This window comes from Stomoxys calcitrans, chromosome 1, assembly GCF_963082655.1.
Source record: "Stomoxys calcitrans chromosome 1, idStoCalc2.1, whole genome shotgun sequence".
Classification (NCBI taxonomy): Eukaryota; Metazoa; Arthropoda; class Insecta; order Diptera; family Muscidae; genus Stomoxys; species Stomoxys calcitrans.
In genome coordinates, this window is record NC_081552.1 from 94,896,709 (window position 1) to 94,918,900 (window position 22,192).

Consider the following 22,192-nt stretch of genomic DNA (forward strand, 5'->3'; position numbering starts at 1 on the left):
GAAAAAGGACTTGGTTTGGTCATATCCTACGCCGACTGGAACCCACAATGGCAGCGAAAGGCCCGACAGCGGGACGCACGACAGCGTGACGCACTATCCTTATCTTGATTACAAGGATACATGGCATAGTTATCAATGGTTCTAACTCTTCTCCTTCTTAACGTTGCAAACAGATGAACAAATTTATAATTTCCTGTACCACAGTGTTCGCATAGGGTATAAAAATCATGTGCTTTCATCGTCACAAAATCCCAACACTTTTCAAAAAAGAAATGTACTGGTCCAAAGTTTCCTTTAATGAAAACGAGGAGCGAGAAAATTTTAAGAGTTTGACAGTTCAGATGTTGCAAATAGGTATTGGCTTATCTTCTTTTTAAAAATTATAGCAAGAAAATGGGAACTCCTTAAAAATTGCAATTTTTCGGTTTTTGATAAATCGATTTCTGACTAAAATAACTGGTATCTTGGATGTTCCAAACAAATGTCTTACCACAATAATTCTTGCCTGATCGAATCAAATTTCATCCAAGTTTTATTACAATTTCCCATGGGATAACATTTTATTGAAATTTTTACCTTTCCTTAGAAAAAATATCTTCGAGAAAAATATAAAAATTTAACTAATATTTGGATTTAAAAAATATGTTATTGAATTTTTGTACTTACAAAAATTTGTCAATTGAAAAAATTGTATATTTGAAAATTTTTGCGTATAGCAAAACCTTGTGATTTTAGAGAAAACAACTATTTGCATGATCTTGCTTCTGGCCCGTCTGGATCTTCTCTGAGGCAATCAACAACTCAAACTCTAAGTTAGAAGATATTTCTTGAAATATGTTAATCACTCACTGCAAATGTAATGTAATGTAAACAGTCGTCATAGAATTTATAATTTTTTGCTAAAAATAGGGTATACAAAGTATTGCATTTTTTTAAGCCAAAAAATGTGAAAATGTGTTTCGTTGGGATATAGTCTCCCCCAGGAAAAATGTCTAGCTACGCCAATGAACATCATCGTCAAAAGTAAAAGTAGAAGGCAACAGCGATGTAGCCGTTAAGCTTCCTAACTCTCTTATTTAGAATTCTGTCAGCAATATGTTCAAGTCTTTATTAAATCGTTATGCGATGTTGGTTTCTCTGTGAGTGCATGCCTTTTGTTTGGCTGTGTGTCTGTGCCTGTGTCTCATGTTTGTGAAAGGACCTACAAATGCTTGAGTGTGCGAAAGTAATAAAGTTACCCCAATTTTCTTATTCTCACACAAACTAAGTGTACTGATACGAGTGAGGAAAGAAGTACTTCCGAAATGTATTGGAAAATTTGACGTTAGTGGTAGAAATGCTAAACTTTATCGTTTTCAGTCTTCGAAATAGATTTTTTGCATATAGAGGGTGCTATATAAAATAATTGATTAATGTGGATGAGGGACTGATTTTATAAGAGGATTAGCAATTCTTGGGTTGCATTTCTCCAACTCAGTTGGAATACTACAACAAATTAAGTGGAAAATATTGTTCTTAGATTGTTCTTATAAAGCAAACCTAATAGAAAACATCATAATGCTGCTGATATCACTAACACCTCAGCTCCAACAATTCAAATTTTCAAAGAGTTGTCTATACTTGATCTCAAACGGCAACTTTTCTAATATTTTTTTCCATTCGATCACATTGAGTATTGTGAGAAATCACTGGAATACGCAAACTGTTCAATAGAAGAGGTATGATCTTGTCGACGTAGGGGATATTGGATACCTTGTAACACTTCTTTTAGGCCTTAACTTCAAAATACTGCCGTTTTCCCGAATTAATTGAATTGAGCAGACGCTTTGTTATTTCGTAGTAATTTTCGGAACAAAGTTCAAGTCACTCAAGGATTTGTACGATACGAGGGTTGCTTTTAATATTTCGGGATTAAAGAACACAAATACAAATATTAACCATCGAAAATAGCTTTATTTTTTTTTCAGAATATTCCCAATAAAGGTCTATACACTTTTTTGGGCGAGATGCAACTTTTAAGTTTTCTGTTCCAAGATTAAGAGCTCTACTGAGACCCTGACTGATGAAGTGGCTGCGCCAGGCTCCACTAGCCGATAGACGACCGGTCAGCAGTGGCTTTCGACGAAGACACCTGGTTGGAGGCTAGGTGCGAATAATCGTAAAACTCTCACCGATAGGGTCCCTTAATTGGGCTCGGAGATTCGCTGCACACTCTACTCCAACAATTCGGAAACCGCGCCACAGTCAGTCAAAAGGCTGCGGTCATCTAGAGGATGCCCATACCCAAAACCATGCCCATACCCACCATAGGATAGGGGGTATACTAATTTCGTCATCCTGTTTGTAACACCTCGAAATATGCACGACGATCAAGAATATATATACTTTATGGGATCTCACCATAAAGTATATATATTCTTGATCGTCGTGTCATTTTAAGACGATCTAGCCATATCCGTCCGTCTGTCTGTCGAAAGCACGCTAACTTTCGAGGGAGTAAAGCTAGCCGCATGAAATTTTGCACAAATACTTTTTATTAGTACAGGTCGGTTGGGATTGTAAATGGGCCAAATCGGTCCATGTTTTGATAAAGCTGCCATATAGACCGATCTTGAGTCTTGACTTCTTGAGCCTCTAGAGGGCGCAACTGACGTCCGATTTGACTGAAATTTTGCACGTGGTGTTTCGGTATCACTTCCAATAACTGTACTAATCGGTTTATAATCTGGTACAACTGTCATATAAACCGATCTTGGATCTTGACTTCTGGCGCCCATAGAGCGCACAATTCTCATCCGATTTGGCTGAAATTTTGCATGAGGTGTTTTGTTATGACCTCCAATAACTGTGCTAAATATGGCGGTACATAACCTAATGTAGCTGCCAAGACACGTGTCTAATATGGTCTGAATCGATCTATAGCTTGATACAGCTCCCATATAAACCGGTCTCCCGATTTTGCTTCTTGAGCCCCTATAAAGCTCAATTCTTATCCGAATGAACTGAAATATTACACAATGACTTCTACAATGTTCAGCATTCATTTATGGCCTGAATCGGACTTTAACTTGATATAGCTTCAAAAGCATAACAGACCTTATTCAATATTCTTTGTTTGCCTATCTCTGCGCTGTATCTCTGCGTATAGAACTCGACAAATGCGATCCATGGTAGAGGGTATATAATATTCGGCCTGGCCGTACTTAGCTCTTACCTGTTTATGAATTCGGTGTCCCATATATTGAAAAAGTAAAATTTTTAGTTAATTTAATGAAATTATATTTTTAATGTTATAATTAAGCCATAAACCCAAATGAAATTAAAAGTTTTTTTGCTTTCTAAATCTGTGTTAATTTATTGAAGCAAAGGGCATTTGCACTTTGACCAAATCAAATACAACAAACAGAAAACTCATATCAAGCACGAGCTTTAAAATTGAACGTCCCGTTCAGCAGAATCATTTACAGGCTCCTAATCAAAACAAGCATGTGAGTTGTTCGATTGAATTCTAGTGCTTCAATCAATTCGTTTTTTAATAACATTTTTTTCTATCAACAAATATGCAGGGAATGTCCCCCATGAATGCAGTGCATTGCGTTGGCGAATGGAATTGGAGGGGGGAAAAAGGACGTAGTGTTTATTGACATTTGTCTAAAATTTGTGAATGTCATAGTGGGTGGGAAAAACATTAGCCGGAAGGCGATTCCATATATGAATAGTCCGGGCAAAATATGAATTCTCCCTGTAATACATTGTCCGGCCGCTGGCCAATCAATTACAAACGGGTGTAAGTTTCTGGAAAGTCCAGTTTTTCTGACAAATATTCTTACATCAGGAATTATAAGACGAATATCAAATGAACGATGTTCAAGGGAGGCAATATAGTTGGATAGCCTACTGTCTCCAATCAAAGCCATCGCTCTCCTCTCTACACGGTCCAGTAGCTCCAGGGATGATTTTGAAGCTCCAGCCAGATAAAAAAAAGGAGAGAGCCCTGGGGTACACCTGCGGGTAATTTATGCTCATTGGATGAAAACCTATCTATAAAGAGTATAGTGCGACTGATAGTAGTGCACCATGCCAGATAGTAGTGCACCATGAACGTTAGCAATCTTCCAACGCGCTAGAAAGACTCCCGCACGTCATCTAGAAAACATAGTTTCCAATTAAAATGCTGAAAGAATCCATTGAGCTCAGCTCAACGTCCATTTTCGTATACAAATATTAACCGCTTCGGGACTGAGTTACCAAGAGGTGGAAGAATATTAACTTCATACTTTTCGGGGTGTGAAGTTAAGAAAAGGTCAAGGGTATTACTTTGGTGCCCTTGAATACACGCGATATGTGTCGGTTTCTTTACCAGTTGCCAAGCCATTGTGCGCAGCGAAAGCTCAACGTATTGACCCTCAGGAGTCGTGGGAGGAGTTGTGGGCAATGAAATCCCCAGCGACAACGAGTTAACTGCCCGAAAAATCCCCCAACATATTTGTAATGGAATCAGAAAGGGTGTCAAAGCCGTTCGTACTAAACGCTGGCTGTCTCGCAGACTTCAACAAGTTTGAAGAAGTTGTATCTCATGGATTCAGCATGCTGAAACTGAAGGTTTATGGAAACGGTGGGTTTGAGGAATCAGGAGATGACTCAGTAGTTGTTGCTGAACACTTCTTCTTCCGTCGCTAAGCACTGAGAAGATTCAGTAGTAGCCAGCCTTGAAATTAATAATTCCCTATATATAGGACACTATTCAAAGATGCAGGCAAAAAGATCCTTATTGTAGGAAGCGATGCTAATGCACATAACGAGATATGGGGAAGTTCGGATATGAACGAAAGGGGTTAGCTACCTAACGAATGTATTATAAGCTGCAATCTGGCGACTTGCAATAAAGGGAATAAACTGATCTTTATTATCGGGAACAGGCAGGAGGTTCGAGGGCTGCTATATAAATTTCTGACCTACTCAAGTGTTGTCAGTCGCAATTTGACACTTCCATTGGAAGGTTTGGCATATTCTAGCATTATCGTACTCAATGATGATGTACCACCAACATTTGTCATTTTTACAGTAACTTGAAAAAATTATTTTCACAATAAAATAGAAATAACTCGTGTGACCATTTTATACAAGTTTCGGTGTGAATTACCACGACAAAAGTACATTGGAGAACTTAAATCTTTGTATGGCGATGAAGCACTATCCAATGAATTTAGTCGTGGTTGACGCTCACTCAAAGTCAAAGATTGATGCCGTCTGTGAATTTGTAATGCAAGATCGTCATGAGACATAACGTGAGATAGGGGCATCATTGGGCATTACTTCTACCAGCAAACATTCGATATTCCATGAACACCTTGCCGTAAAAAGGGGTTGTTCTTTTTGGATTCTGCACGTGTAGACATTCGCTAAAAACTCTCGTGTCAATTAGTGTAAGAATATGTTGAAACAAGTAAAAAGGCGTTAAGTTCGGCCGAGCCGAATAAAGTTGACTGGCCGAACACAACTCACTGTCACAAACTTCTGCAAAATCGGATAATAAATGCGGGTTTTATGGGCCTAAGACTCTAAATCGGCGGATCGGTCTATATGGGATCGGCTATATCAAGATATAGTCCGATATGGCCATCTTCGAACTTAACTTGCTTATGGACCAAAAAAGAATCTTTGCAAAGTTTCAGCTCAAAATCTACGGTCAAGCATGATTTCAATAGATATATGGACAGGCGAACGGACATGGATATATCGTCTTGGATTTTTGCGACGATCAAGAATACATATACTTTAAAGGGTCGGAAATGGATTTTTTGATGATTTTTTGATATTAGATCGTCTTTGGTGGCGAATGGTGGATCTATGCGTATGAGTGAAAGAAAACAACAACCGACCGAGTGGGTCTTCGAAGACGAGCCAAATAGAGCGAAAGTTGTTCGTGGGTTATCCGCTATATAAGTCATGCAGGATACTTTGAGACACAATAAAACCATTTTTTATACCCACCACCGTAGGATTGGGGTATACTAATCTAATCATTCCGTTTGTAACATCTCGAAATATTCGTCAAGACCCCACAAAGTATATATATTCTTGATCGTCTCGACGTTCTGAGTCGATCTAGCTATGTCCGTCCGTCCGTCTTTCAAAATCACGATAGCGGTCGAACGCGTACAGCTAGTCGCTTGACATTTTGCACAGTTACTTAATATTGATGTAGGTCGTTGGGGATTGAAAATGGGCCACATCGGTTTAGATTTAGATATAGCTCCCATATTAACCAATCTATCGGTTTGACTTCTTGAGCCCTTACAAGCCGTAATTTAGTTGAAATTTTGCACATAGTGTTCTGTTAAGACTTCCAACAACTGTGTCCAGTTCGGTCCGAGTCGGACGCTAACCTGATATAAAAATGCCAATGCAAATTTTGCACATGAACATTCAACTAAGGAACAGGGGCAATCTTCACACTTCTCATATAGCTCCCATATAAACCGATCTCAGAATTTGACTTCTTGAGCCCATGGAAGCCACAATTTTTGTCCGTAGTATTCTGTTATGACTTTAAGCACATAGTGTTCTGTTATGACTTTAAACAAATGTGTCCAGTTCGGCCTAAATCGATTTATAATCTAAAATAGCTCCCATATAAACCGATCTCCCGATTTGATATATTTAGCCCTAATAAGCCGCAGTTTTTGTGCTATTTGGCTGAAATTTTGTAAGTTGTGTTCCCGTAATGATCTTCAACAACTGTCCGATTCGGTCTGTAACTTGATATAGCTCCCATATAAACCGGTCTCTCGATCATCCTTGTTCGGTTCCTAGAGCTTTAATTTTTGCTGGTTTGACAGATGTTTGGTATGTAGAATAAAATTATGCCCTTCAACAAAAATTATTTTGTATAAATTTTTAGCAGAATCGAACCGAACTTTATTTTTACTTGTTATGATAAAAATTTGCATTTCATTTCATTATTTTTATCTAGCAGTTCGTAGGAAAAAGTAGCAAATAACAAGTGCTAATTTTGGGCGGGCCGAATCTTATATACCACCATGGATCGCATTTTTTAAGTTCTTTGAATGACTTTTCAAATATATATGAGCTATATCAAGTTATTGACCAATATGGACAGTACTTGTTATGCCGTACAAGTCATATAACAATATCATCTCCAAAATTTCAGGCAAATGGAGAAATAATTGCGCCTTCAAAGGCTCAGAAAGACAAATTGGGAGATCGGTTTATATGGCAGCTATGTTAGGTTATAGAGTGATTTAGACGATACTTGGCACGGTGGTTGGAAGTCATAACAAAACGACATATGCAAAATTTCAGCCAAATTGGATACGAATTGTGCCGCTTAGGACTCAATAAGTCAAATCAGGTGATCGATTTATATGGCGTTTATGAGGTAATATAGTGATTTAGACCATACTTTACACAATTGTTTGAAGTTATACCAAAACGATATGTGTAAAATTGAGCCAAATCGGATAAGAATTGCTCCCTCTATAAGCTCAAGGAGTCAAGACCTAAGATCCGTTTATATGGCAGCTATATCAGGTTATTGGTTGATTTAGACTTAACTTGGCACAGCTTTTGGATGTCATACTAAAATGATATGAGCAAAATTTCCGCCAAATCGGATAACAATTGCGCCCTATAGAAGCTCAAGAAGTTAAGACCAATGGTTGGTTTATATGGCAACTAATGCTGGCAACATTTATGAGGTACTATGCCATGTAAAACTTATCTCCAAAGAGGTGTCGCAATACGGTACGCCGTTCGGACTCGGCTATAAAAAGGAGGCCCCTTATCATTGAGCTTAAACTTGAATCGGACTGCACTCATTGATATGTGAGAAGTTTGCCCCTGTTCCTTAGTGGAATGTTCATGGGCAAAATTTGCAATACATCAAAACATAGCCCAATGGCCCTTCCATTAACAATCCCAACCGACCTACACTAGAGAAGAGAAAGATAGCTTTACTCCTTCGAAAGTTGGTGTGGTTTCGACAGAGAGACGGACATGGCTAGATCGACTTAAAATGTCATGACGATCAAGAATATATATACTTTATGGGGTCTAAGACGAATATTCCGTGGTGTTATAAACGAAATGACGAAATTAGTTTACCCCCATCCTATGTTGGAGGGTATAAAAACCCATTTAAAACAAACTTTGTAATGGTTTACGATTTTTTATATTAATTTGTTATCGCTCCCTCTATAACTATGCTATATGATATCATGATTTCCTTATTATCAAATGTTCTCTAATAATTGTTGTTTAGGTATTTAGCCACCTTAGCTTTTATAGTAACCTGGATTGTCCTTTGCTTATCGCACCGTATAAATCATTAATCCGTTGGCGCTTTTTTAAATGTTCTCTTAAATTTAACTCATTTTTTATATTTTACCAGCTGAACCGGGCCCGCTCCGCTGCGCCTTCTTTTACTTTATATAGAACAAAATTATCCTTTGAATATTTATTTTAGATTATTAAAGAGCTTTTAGTGAATATTGCCCTTGGCCTCGAAATTGGATATCAAATTCGTTTTCTAATCTCCAATACCTCTTATTGCAAAAGTCTGAAAATATGTCCGGTTTGGGATATGGGCCCTAAAAAATATCAATATCGAGCTCCACTGTCTTGAAGACTCAAATTGTCTTGATGAGCAAATACGTGCTATTTGGGGGTTGTTATCGTGGTGGAACGTCCCCTAGACAGTTGGTCACGAATTTGATATCAGATTCGTGGTCTACTCCCAAATACCTTTCATTTGAGCCCCATATTTCCATAGTCGGCAAACATGACCGGTTGGAGAGGTGTTTTGGGGGATGGGCAGTGCCTTGGCCCTGAAAATATTTAACAGATTCGTGTTCTATTCTAAAATACCTTTTATTTGAGCCCCATTGCAATGGTCAGAAAATACTTCCTATTTGGGTGGTGTTATGGGGGTTGGGTGGCCCCATAGACACTTTTCCGGAACATTGTTATCAGATTCGTGCTTTACTCCCAAAGACCTTTCCTTTGAGCCCCATATTGCTATAGCCGTAACTTTGTTCACTTTGGGGAGGGCGGCCCCCCCAACCCTTGGTTCAACATTAGGATATCAGATTCGTATTCTACTCGCAAATACCTTCCATTCCAGTTCCGTGTTGTCGTGATTGGTCTATAAATATATTTGGTTGGTTTTGGGGGTGGGTCCGTCCCTAGGTACCCCATCCGAAATTTGGTTACCAAATTTTTGATTTCAGGTTACTAAAAGAGAGCACACAAAATTTCGAGATCTGGCGTTTCACAAAATTATGGTAAGGGGAGGATGCGCTCCCCAACCCCTTCCCCCAACCACCCCCTTCAGGTATCAAAAAATGTAGTACCCTATTTCAAACTCTACCATTTGTAAAAATTGCATAAATCGGTTCAGCCGTTTTGGAGTTTATACGGAACAGACAAACAAAATAACAAACAAAATAACAAACAAACAAACAAATAAACAAACAAACACATAAACAAACAAACAAAGCGCAACAATTTCATTTTTACATAACAGATTTTGTGCTTAAGCCATGGAACGACGTCCTCAATTGCATTTCATGGTTGTATTGTATGTGTGAATGCATGTGCATTCTTCCACAGCCAGGACAATAACTTCACCAATACCAACATTGAAAACAGTAACATTTGAAAACTGTTATGGCTAAAACGAATAAATGATGCATTGCACTTAAAATGGCTTAAGTTTGAGTGACTAAATGAATGAGTCAAGTTGTTGCCTCTATTGTTAGTGTAGATGGCCATGTTGCCTCACCTAGTATTCATTTGTGGCTCTGGCTGTTGTTGTTGATGTTTCCACTGCGGTTGATATCTACCATCCAACTTTTGCATTAAACATGGCTTCAATTTCATCCATCTTTCGGTTTTTCTTATTTTTTGTTTCGACTTCAACGACTTAATTTTTATACCCTCCACCATAAGATGGGGGGTATACTAATTTGGTCATTCTGTTTGTAACTACTCGAAATATTCGTCTGAGACCCCATAAAGTATATATATTCTTGATCGTCGCGACATTTTATGTCGATCTAGCCATGTCCGTCTGTCCGTCCGTCCGTCTGTCTGTCGAAAGCACGCTAACTTCCGAAGGAGTAAAGCTAGCCGCTTGAAATTTTGCACAATAACTGTGCCAAGTATGGTTCAAATCGGTCCATAACCTGATATAGCTGCCATATAAACCGATCTTGGGTCTTGACTTCTTGAGCCTCTAGCGTGCGCAATTCTTATCCGATCAGAATGAAATTTTGCACTTTTTTGTTGAAATCGGTCCATAACCTGATATAGCTGTCATATAAACAGATCTGGGGATTTGACTTCTTGAGCTTCTAGAGGGCGCAATTCCTATCCGATTTGGCTGAAATTTTGCATGACGTATTTTATTTTTACTTTCAACAACTGTGTCAAATAAGGTTCAAATCGGTTCATAACCTGATATAGCTGCCATATAAACCGATCTGGGATCTTGACTTTTTGACCCCTAGAGGTCGCAATTATTATCCGATATGCCTGAAATTTTGTACGACGGATCCTCTCATGACTATCAATAAACGTGTTTATTATGTTTTGAATCGGTCTATAGCCCGATACAGATCCCATATAAATCGTTCTCTCTATTTTACTTCGTGAGCCCCAATGGGCGCAATTCTTATTCGAATTGGCTGATATTTTACACAGGTCTCCAACATATAATTTAATTGTGGTCCGAACCGGACCATATCTTGATATCGTTTTAGTAGCAGAGCAACACTTTTCTTATATCCTTTTTAGCCTAAGAAGAGATGCCGGGAAAACAACTCGACAAATGCGATCCATGGTGGAGGGTATATAAGATTCGGCCCGGCCGAACTTAGCACGCTTTTACTTGTTATATCTAAAAATGTTCTTTCTTTCGGTTGTTATTGCTGTTGGTATCAGGCATTTCCAAAAAATACTGGATTTTGGATTTAAAATTCAGTTTATGGAGTAGCTTTCAAGAGTCACTTGGTTTTTGGTTTTGCTTGGTTATTTTTTTTTTTTTTTTGTTTTCATTTCGATAGTTTTTCATCTGTATATTGTAACAAACAGATGGGGAGGATTCAGATTTGTTATATGGTTATTTGTTTGTGTTACTTTGCCAATGGCTTTGTTGGCATTTTATAAATTATTCAGTTATAAACATGGCTTTAAGCGATATTCCTGTTAGTTGATTGGCTTGTTGTTGACTGCTAATTTGCCCAACGATATTAGCTTACTTAAGGGAAAATATAGTATTGGGTTGCCTAAAGAGTAATTGCGGAATTTTTAAAAGAAAGTAAATGCATTTTTAATAAAACTTTGAATGAACTTTAATCAAATATATAATTTCCATTTTGTTCGATAACCTTTTGCCATCTTCCTGGCAAATTTAGTATTCCACGCTCATAGAACTTCTGGCCTTTATCTTGCCGAAAGTTTTACCATTTAAGGAGTTCTGCAAAGATCGAAATAAATGGTAGTCTAATGGTGCAAGGTCAGGGCTATATGGTGGATGCATCAAAAGTTCCCAGCCAAGCTCACTCAGTTTTTGGCGAGTGACCAAAGATGTGTGCGGTCTAGCGTTGTCCTGGTGGAATATGACACCTTTACGATTGACCAATTCTGGTCGCTTCTCCTTGATGGCTGTATTCAATTTGTCCAATTGTTGACAGTAAACATCCGAATTAATCGTTTGGTTCCTTGGAAGCAGCTCAAAATATACCACACCCTTCCAATCCCACCAAACAGACAGCATAACCTTCTTTTGGTGGATATCAGCCTTTGAAGTGGTTTGAGCTGGTTCACCATGCTTGGACCATGATCGTTTTCGACTAACGTTGTTTTAAACAATCCATTTTTCATCTCCAGTTATGATTCGTTTTAAAAACGGATCGAATTCATTGCGTTTAAGGTGCATATCACAAGCGTTGATTCGGTTTGTTAAATTAATTTCTTTCAATACATGTGGTACCCATATTAAAATTGACGCCAAACAAACAAATGTAAACAAAATTTCGCGCACTTTTTTTCTAAAGCAAGCTAAAAGTAACAGCTGATAACTGACAGAAGAAAGAATGCAATTACAGAGTCACAAGCCGTTAAAAAAAATTGTCAACGCCGACTATATTACTACTATATTACCGACAATTACTTTTTGGGCAACCCAATAGTTGAACAGAAAATTGGATTAAGTTATTTGTAAAAAAATCAAATGTATATCATAACCAGTATTGCTGTTTTTGGAGGGTTTCTACCAAAACTGGTAGGTTTTTTCTCTTGGTAGGCTGACTCTCAATTAGGGTAAGTTTCGCCCGATATATAAATACCACCGAGTAAATTGTTAAAAAAATTTTCATTTTACATGCATTTTGTCATTCCGTTTGCAACACCTGAAAATATCGTTTTCCGACCCTATAAAGTATATATATTCTTGATCAGCGTAAAAATCGAAGCCGATCAGGCCATGTCCGTCCGTCTGTCTGTTGAAATCACGCTACAGTCTTCAAAAGTAGAGATATTGTGCAAAAACATTGCACAGATTCTTTTTTTTTTTTTGTTCATAGGCAGGTTAAATTCGAAGATAGGTTATATCGGAGTATATCTTGATATAGCCTCCACATAGACTGAACCCCCTATTTAAAGTTTTAGGCCCATAAAAGTCACATTTATTATCCGATTTTGATGAAGTTTGTGAGTGAGTTGTGTTACGCCAGTCGACTTTCTTCTTCAAATTGGCCATGATCTGTTCAGATTTGTACATAGCTGCCCGATACAGACCGATCTCTCGAGTTAAAGTTTTGGGCCCATTATAGGTGCATTTATTGTTCGATTTTGACAATAAGTTAGGCTCTTCCACATTCTTCTTCAATTTGGCCCAGATCGGTTGAGATTTGGATATAGATGCCATATAGACCGATCTCTCGATTTAGGGTTTTGGACCCATTAAAGGCGCATTTATTGTCCGATGTCGTCAAAATTTGGGACAGTGAGTTTTGTTAGGCCCCTGACATCCTTCTGCAATTTGGCCCAGATCGGTTTACATTTGGATGTAGCTGCCGTATAGACCGATCTCTCGATTTAATGTCTTGACCCCATAAAAGGCGCATTTATAATCCAATTTCGCTGATATTTGACACAGTGACTTATGTTAGGCTTTTCGACACTCGTTTCGTTTACGGTTCAGATCGCTCTATATTTGGATATAGCTACGAAAAAGACCAATAATTTGTTCTACAAAATTGGAAGTTGTCTTGTACTCGTTAGACCATTCAATGTCCGCGCCGAATTTGGTCCAAATCGGACCATATTTCGATATAGCTGCTATGGGGGCATACATTAGTCATTTTTCACCGGATAATGACGAAAGGTGGTTTACATATATACCCGGTGGTGGGTATCTAAAGTTTTTAACGCCTTTTTACTTGTTTTTTGTTAGCATGATTTGCGAAATATCTTCCTTATTTAAATTTGATGATTAGACATACATGGTCAACTGCGTCATACATTACGTTTGTGATAATCAATGTTAAGCAACTTTCGAACACAATAAAAGCTAATCGAAAGAAGGGGCGTTGATTGTGCTTAGTTGGTCGTCATAGGCATTTCAAACCAGAACAAATAAATACAAGTGTTGTTTATGTTTGTTATGTTTTTGTAATCAAATAAATACGAACATAACTAGCCAAGGCAATTATTTTTAATTTAATTTCAAATAAAACTAAATTTATTTTCGGATTTGTTACCAAAACGGTTAAGACTTTCGAATCAAGTGAAGACTAATTGTAGAGGTAATAACGGTTTTATTTATATAAAAATTAAATTTAAAATTTTGTTCCTTAATTTTAATTGTGGAAAAACAAGCGACATGACAGAAAAACGAAAATTTCGGCCACAATAATTTTCTACTTTTAAATGGTTGATGGATAATGATGGCTCTGCTTTCTGTAACATTTGCTCTAAGGCCTTGATATGCCCCACTAGAAGAGACAAATATCACTTGATACATTTTGCACGGAAAAAACTAATGAAGCTCTGCAAGTTAGAAATGCTGAACTTATTCTCGTTATGTGTTTTATAATGCATAATTTGCCTTTCTGGTCGGATGTTGGATTCAAAAATAGCACCAATGACCAAATGCGGTACGACGAAGTCAACCGAGATTGAGAACTACATTGCACAGCAGACGAGCTCTTATTTTACCAAATTTGGAATAAACCGAGTATATAGCAAATAATCCATTTATCGATTTTAAAAACCATTAACACCAAATTGAAACTGCAAACATTTTTATTGCAACGAAAGTCAAAATTTTTGCAGAAAACAATTTCAATGCAGCTCAAATAGTTGAAGTGAAAAATTAAATTAATGGAGTTTATTTTATATAGAGTTATTAGCATAAATTAAAAAAAAGAGTTGTCTTTCATCAAGAAAATCTGAAACTATTGGAAATAATTACGCTTACCAAAGTCCTTTCAGCAATGGTTCGGCAAATATTACCGCTTATTGAAATATGTCAAAACCTTCTTAATTATGATCCCGATCTTATTCATTACCACACAATGGAATTTGTTGCGACTTTCAGAAATAAATCTTTCTTAAGATTTAGACATTGACACTTCTTGGGAAAAATGGACTGAATAAAAAGACCATTATCAAGTTGCATTCGTATATAATCTGCTAGTTTTCTGCATAGCTTTGCATTTGCAGAACGAAAATTGTCTACCCTGGCTAATACAAAATCAAAGTAAAGGAATAATTTGTATGAGCCTCTATAGGGTGGAATTCTCGTCCGATTTGACTGAAATTTTGCACGTAGTGTTTTGGAAGCATTTCCAACGACTAAGCTAAGTATGATTTTAATCGGTCCATGGTTTGATATAGCTGCCATATAAACCGATCTTGGGTCTTGACTTCTTGACCCAATAGAGGCGCATTTCTTATCCGATTTTTTTGAAATTTTGCATGTAGTGTTTTGGTGTCAATTTTAACAACCGAGCTAAGTATGATTTAAATCGGTTCATAACTGCTATAGCTGTCATATAAACCGATCTTGTATCTTGACTTCTTGAGCCAATAGAGTGCGCAATTCTCATCCGATTTGGCTGAAATTTTGTACGAGAAGTGTTGGTATCACTTGCAATAACTGTGCTAAGTATGGCGTAAATCGGTACATAACCTGATATAGCTGCATTATAAACCGATCTTGGATCTTGACTTCTTGAGCCTCTAGAGGGCGCAATTCTCATCCGATTTGGCTGAAATTTTGTACGATGGCTTCTCTCGTGACCTTCAATATACGTGTCTAAAATGGTCTGAATCGATCAATAGCTTGATCTCCCGATTTTGCTTCTTGAGCCCCTACAAGGCGCAATTCTTATCCGAATGAACTGAAATATTACACAATGACTTCTACAATGTTCAGCATTCATTTATAGTCCGAATCGGACTATAATTTGATATAGTTCTAATAGCAAAACGGTTCTTATACAATATTCTTTTTTTGTCTAAAAAGAGATACCGCACATAGAACTCGACAAATGCGATAAGATTCGGACCGGCCGAACTTAGCACTTTCTTATTTGTTTAACTTTAGCATGGTGCTATTTTTGGGATTTGTGTGTAAAGCTGCATTTTCCAACGCAACGTTCAAAAACAAAGCTCCATGCTCTCATTCTATTTTGAGTGTAAACATTTTTATGAACAGTAAACTAGTCGCCAGGCAATATATAGGTAAGGTAAAGTTACGAATAGTATTTGAGTGTAAGAATAAGATAAACGCTTTCCTCGGATAATTAGAACGCGAGGCTATTACTGAAAGGAAGTAAGAAGGAGGTCATTAGAGCTTTCGGTATCATAACGGGACACATAGAACTTAAAGACCACTTATGCAAAATAGGTGCGGCAAGCAATTGCATGTGTAGGGCATGTGGGCAAGATCATTAGGTGTTGGAGAATCTTTTATATCATTGCCCGGTTTTCGCAGCTAACAGACACCGGCACTTATGTGGGGACACAATATCAGATATGAACCGACTTAGGAGTGTGGTATGGAGACCAATTCGAGACTTTGTAATCAACACGGAATTCCTGATTAAGGTTTTGTTTTTAATGTTACTTTTTATATCCACCACCATAGGATGGGGGTATATTAATCTAGTCATTCCGTTTGTAACATCTCGAAATATTCATTGTTCATCTCGAAATTCTGATTCGAACTAGCCATGTCCGTCCGTCCGTCTGTCGAAATCACGATAGCGGTCGAACGCGTAGAGCTAGCCGCTTGAAATTTTGCACAGGTACTTAATATTGGGGATTGCAAATGGGCTATATTGGTTCAGATTTGGATATAACTCCCATATAAACCGATCTCCCGATTTTACTATTTGAGCCCCTGGAAGCCAAAATTTTTGTCCGATTTGGCTGAAATTTTGTAAATGGTGTTCTGGTATGACTCCCTATAACTGTGCCTAGTATGGTTTAAATCGGTCAATAACATAATATAGCTCCCATATAAACCGATAACCCGATTTGACTTCTTGAGCACTTTCTAGCCGCGATTTTAGTCCGATTTGGCTGAAATTTTGCATAAAGTGTTCTATAATGACTCTCAACAACTGTGCCAAGTACAGTTCAATTCGGTCTATAGCTAGATATAGCTCCCATATTTTAGCAGAATCCACGATGGTGGGTTCCCAAGATTCGGCCCGGCCGAACTTAGCACTTTTACTTGTTATTATTTAGAGCCTACTACAGGATAGGTGCTTTCTATAGTGGCATGGGACGGATTTATATCCGCACTCTCTTTTCAACATAATCTAACCTGGCTTACATTTTACTAAAGGAATAGAACCAGATTTCAGTGCCCTTGGAATGTTTAAGATAGATTCTAGCCTCGTAAGCTCCTCTGCTCTCCAATTCCGTGGAATATCTCCGTTGCCCGGTACCCAGAGCAGCTGATTTTTTAACTTATCAGAAGCTTTTACATGGCAAAGTACCTCACAAATGTCGCCAGTATTAGGAGGGAATAACCACCGCTGAAAATTTGTTCTGATATTTTCGCCAAGATTTGAGCCCTGGCGTTCAGCGTCATGGGCGAACATGCTAACCTCTGCGCTACGATGGCCACCGCGTATCTGATATTACCAGGTGCTTTTTAGCCTCACATCAGTGGTTGCAACAATTTGTCTAGCCACAATGTCCAGAGGCGTTAGTCATTAAGAATTTCCAATTGGCCATATCGTTTCATATAAATTAGGCATATAATCCCACCTTAGAAATTCCGGTTTATATATGATAACCATTATAGGGGAAGATAAATTGTGTGATAAATTGAGTTGATGCATTCGGTGAATATGATGCATATTTAGATTTTAACAGCAGCTCTCCTGGCTGTAATTTGTTAATCAATAGCAGTAAGGGTTTCTTTACTTATATATTATCAGCACTTTCGTTTCTCTCAATTTTATTTTTCACATGTATTTTAACCAAATTTAATATCCATGTGCCCATATTTGCAAACGTACATTTTTAATCGCCAATTTTTTGTATTCATCTGTGCAAATCTAAAAGGTCACATTGCATGTTTTCAGGCTTAATCGTTGGCCAGACAAATTCAGATTTTAAAAGGCCACACTGGAACGCTCAACCCTAGCGGCTGACTTGGCCAACTGGACCAAGAAATCAAGCGAAATGTGAAATTTTCAAGTGGCTCAACGCTGTTTATGTGCGCCAAGCCAGAAAAAATTAGAACGAATCCTAAAAGGCATATAAGCAAATGCGAAAAAAGAACAAAATGATATTACGTTCAAACGTCCTTATTTGTCGCAAAAATACTGGCCGAAGTTTGATTTTGTGGACTGCTAAAATGGTAAACCCTACCAGAAATCCTTTGCACATATAGACTCTGCCTCCAACACTACAACCAATGTGGAAACATAAATTCACAAATTTCATTCAAAAAGAAAAACCTTTTGGCAAGGTGGCATACATATCCGAATTAAATAAATTAAAAGGCGGCCCGGCCGAACTTTGTATACTCACCACCTCGGGTATATATGTAAACCACCTTTAGTCAAAATCCGGTGAAAAAGGCATACCTTATGCCCCATAGCAGCTATATCGAAATATGTTCCGATTTGGACCGAATACTAATAAGTACAAGTCACAGTTCAATTGTGTATAACAAAATATTGGTCTTTTTAGTAGCTTTATCTAAAAATAAACCGATCTGAACCATATACGACGCAGATGTCGAAATGCCTCACATAATCTCTGTCACAAATTTCGGCGAAATCGGACAAAAAATGCGCCTTTCATGGCCCCAAAACTTTAAATCGAGAGATCGGTCTATATGGCAGTTATATCCAAATCTGAACCGATCTGAGCCAAATTGAAGAAGAATGGCAGAGGGCCTAACATAACTCACTGTCCCAAATTTCAACAAAATTGGATAATAATTGTGGCTTTTATGGGCCTAAGACACTAAATCGGCGGATCGGTATATATGGGGGCTATATCAAGATATAGTCCGATATAGCCCATCTTCGAACTTAACCTGCTTATGGACAAGAAAAGCATCTTTGCAAAGTTTCAGCTAAATATCTCTATTTTTAAAGACAGACGGGCGGACATGGCTAGATCGTCATAGATTTTTACGCTGATCAAGAATATATGTTAACATCAAAGATGTTTGCTGGGATGTCAGCCAAACAAAAAATTCTTTATATTGGATTTCGATACCAAAAAATTGCTGATTCTATTGATTAATTCATTGACCGCTGTCAGTCAACATTGTCCGCCTGCAACAACAAACAGTGAACCATCATGATTTGTAAGCAACAATATGAAATGGTAATGGTAATGAAATTACCGCAAGTCAACAGCAAACACAGCAAAGCGGGTAACCTGACACCTCATGACGACAACAATAACAAAATCGTCAATCAGCAAGAAACCAATAGCAGCACCAGCAACAGCACCAACCAACAGCAGCAGCGCCAACAGCAGCACCAACCAACTTCAACCTAAGTTTAAGATTTTTGATTTAGTTCTGTAAAAGCACTCAAATTAATAAAAACAGAAATGTAGTAACTGTTAACTGGCGCCCAACAATCCATCAACGCACCCGGAGGCTGTGACCAAGGACCAAAAAAACACCCTAGAAGACCACAGAGGCTGTAGCTACAACTACCGGCTCAACACACGTCAACAAGTAAGCGGACGATTCTCCAAGTAGATTTAACGAAAGGACAACGAAATCGCCTCCATGGACGTATGGAAAATCTTTATAGGGATACATTTGTAAGTAGGCAGTGAACAAAAAAAAAAAAAAAAAAGTTGTGAATCGTAGATTTAATAATTAAGAAGAATTTAAATACAAAAGTGAAAAAAATGTGAAAACTCTGGTAGAGAAAAAAAATTTTGGTGAATAATTAAAGAATTTAAAAATTGTAACTTCAGGAAATAGAAAAATCAATAGAATTAAGAAAAGTTGGAAAAAGTTAGATTTAATAATTAAGAAGAATTTAAGTACAAAAGTGAAAAAAATGTGAAAACTCTGGTAGAGAAAAAATTTTGGTGAATAATTAAAGAATTTAAAAATTGTAACTTCAGGAAATAGAAAAATCAATAGAATTAAGAAAAGTTGGAAAAAGTTAGATTTAATAATTAAGAAGAATTTAAGTACAAAAGTGAAAAAAATGTGAAAACTCTGGTAGAGAAAAAATTTTGGTGAATAATTAAAGAATTTAAAAATTGTAAATTCAGGAAATAGAAAAATCAATAGAATTAAGAAAAGTTGGAAAAAGTTAGATTTAATAATTAAGAAGAATTTAAGTACGAAAGTGAAAAAAATGTGAAAACTCTGGTAGAGAAAAAATTTTGGTGAATAATTAAAGAATTTAAAAATTGTAACTTCAGGAAATAGAAAAATCAATAGAATTAAGAAAAGTTGGAAATGGATCGCCGGAAATCCAGATCACGACGATTTCGAGATAATAGAGCAAAAAATTAACAATGTTTTGTCAAGCAATAATAGGCAGGTTGTAATAAATAATCTGTCTCTGAAAAAAATAGATGAACTCACAGAAAATACCAACAAAATTATAAAAATTGTAAAAACCAATGAAAATTTTATAACCATGCTCAAAATGAAAATTGACCTTTTAAAGGAAGAAATTGTTAATGTAAATTATGCCATTCACTGGGCAAAGTCCGGCATAATAAATTCATTTGTATTGTCGAACACTGAAGTGAATATTGCAAAAGAGCTTTTCGAGAAAGATTCAATTCCCTTTGTAAACATAGAAGAAATATTCGAATTCTCTGAAGTAAAAATTGCATCAAATGAAAAATCACTTATTTATATTGTCAATGTACCGACTACGAATTTAGATTCCTGCAGTAAACTCTTGATTAAACCCACTAAGAGTGGGGATCTTATTAATAAAATTGATTATAATGAAATACTAGTTTGTAAAAATGAATCCTATGGGATCCTTAAACCATGTAAATCTTTCAATAATCTGACTGTTTGTAATTTAAATAATGTCAAAAGAATAGAAAAAGAAAATTGTTTGTTAAATCTTTTAAAAAGCGTAGAAGCAAACTGTACTCTATTGAGACATAGCACCACCCCTACAGTAGAGGAAGTCTTGCCTGGGATGATTCTACTAAATCAATTCGATGGTACCATTCTCATCAACGACGAGCAGTACAATCTTACGGGAACCTTCATAATCAAGTTTCAAAACGCTTCCATAACAATTGACAACGAGACATACAACTATTTCCAAACAACGTATGCCGAACCATTACCTGCAATCCTACAACCTAGATCTCCTGGATCAAAAATAGAAGAAGTAACCACTTTGGAATTTGTAAAAAGGATCCATCTAAACAATACAAAAGCGATAGAACTGTTGAACACTAAAAACAAATGGAGTGCGGCCGTGCATTTACTCACAATAGCTGCAGCTCTCATTCTGGTATTGTTCTTGATAAGAAGAAAGCAGCGCCCATTGATTGAAACCGTTAATCTAGCACCTCCCAATCAACTATCAGTTCCGACATCGAATTCAACAAACTTTCCAAGAGACGTACCAAGATTATCTCAGATACCTTACTTCTAACGGTATTACGATCGAGGACGCTCGTAACTAAGAGGGGAGGTGTTAACATCAAAGATGTTTGCTGGGATGTCAGCCAAACAAAAAATTCTTTATATTGGATTTCGATACCAAAAAATTGCTGATTCTATTGATTAATTCATTGACCGCTGTCAGTCAACATTGTCCGCCTGCAACAACAAACAGTGAACCATCATGATTTGTAAGCAACAATATGAAATGGTAATGGTAATGAAATTACCGCAAGTCAACAGCAAACACAGCAAAGCGGGTAACCTGACACCTCATGACGACAACAATAACAAAATCGTCAATCAGCAAGAAACCAATAGCAGCACCAGCAACAGCACCAACCAACAGCAGCAGCGCCAACAGCAGCACCAACCAACTTCAACCTAAGTTTAAGATTTTTGATTTAGTTCTGTAAAAGCACTCAAATTAATAAAAACAGAAATGTAGTAACTGTTAACTTATATATACTTTATGGGGTCGGAAATGGATATTTCAATGTGTTGCAAACGGAATGACAAAATGAAATACCCCATCCTTTGGTGGTGGGTATAAAAATGTACAAAAATCAACAAACACACATTCATACGCTTGTACACTAATACACAGTGGAGACGAACAAGACGAAAAATTATTAAATGCTCCATAAATTTTGTACACAAGGAGCACGTACACAATGACCCATTGCGAGAATACCAAGTTGATTTAACCTCAATACAGGCAGAACTGTGGTAACTGTACGACCACATTCTCAGCCTCACCAATGAACAACGACAAATCCTTAAAAAATAAATATAATTTTTAGTCTCCTAACCATATTGAAAAACATGCGAAAAAGCAAATGGAGTTGGATGATGAACAGGAAACTTCACCTAACAAATCAAGTACTTCTTCACGATACGAGTATATATTGTGATACATGTCCAAGGTGGCAGCGATGAGACACATTTGCTTAACCATCAAAGATGCTTTTAAGATAAGATGGCAAATTCATCATTTGATCCAAGCTATAC

At 37.1% G+C, this 22,192-nt stretch overlaps 1 protein-coding gene and 1 long non-coding RNA gene across 2 annotated transcripts in view; one reads left to right on the forward strand and one right to left on the reverse strand.

Moving 5' to 3' along the window:
• LOC131994281 (uncharacterized) overlaps positions 1–22,192 on the reverse strand; it is a gene marked incomplete in the record, with an annotated part of 1,369,549 nt that overhangs the window by 17,532 nt on the left and 1,329,825 nt on the right.
• LOC106088550 (uncharacterized) lies at positions 13,649–14,649 on the forward strand. The gene is made up of 2 exons (XR_001221469.2): positions 13,649–13,832; positions 13,906–14,649. It is a non-coding gene; the product is annotated as an uncharacterized LOC106088550 (long non-coding RNA).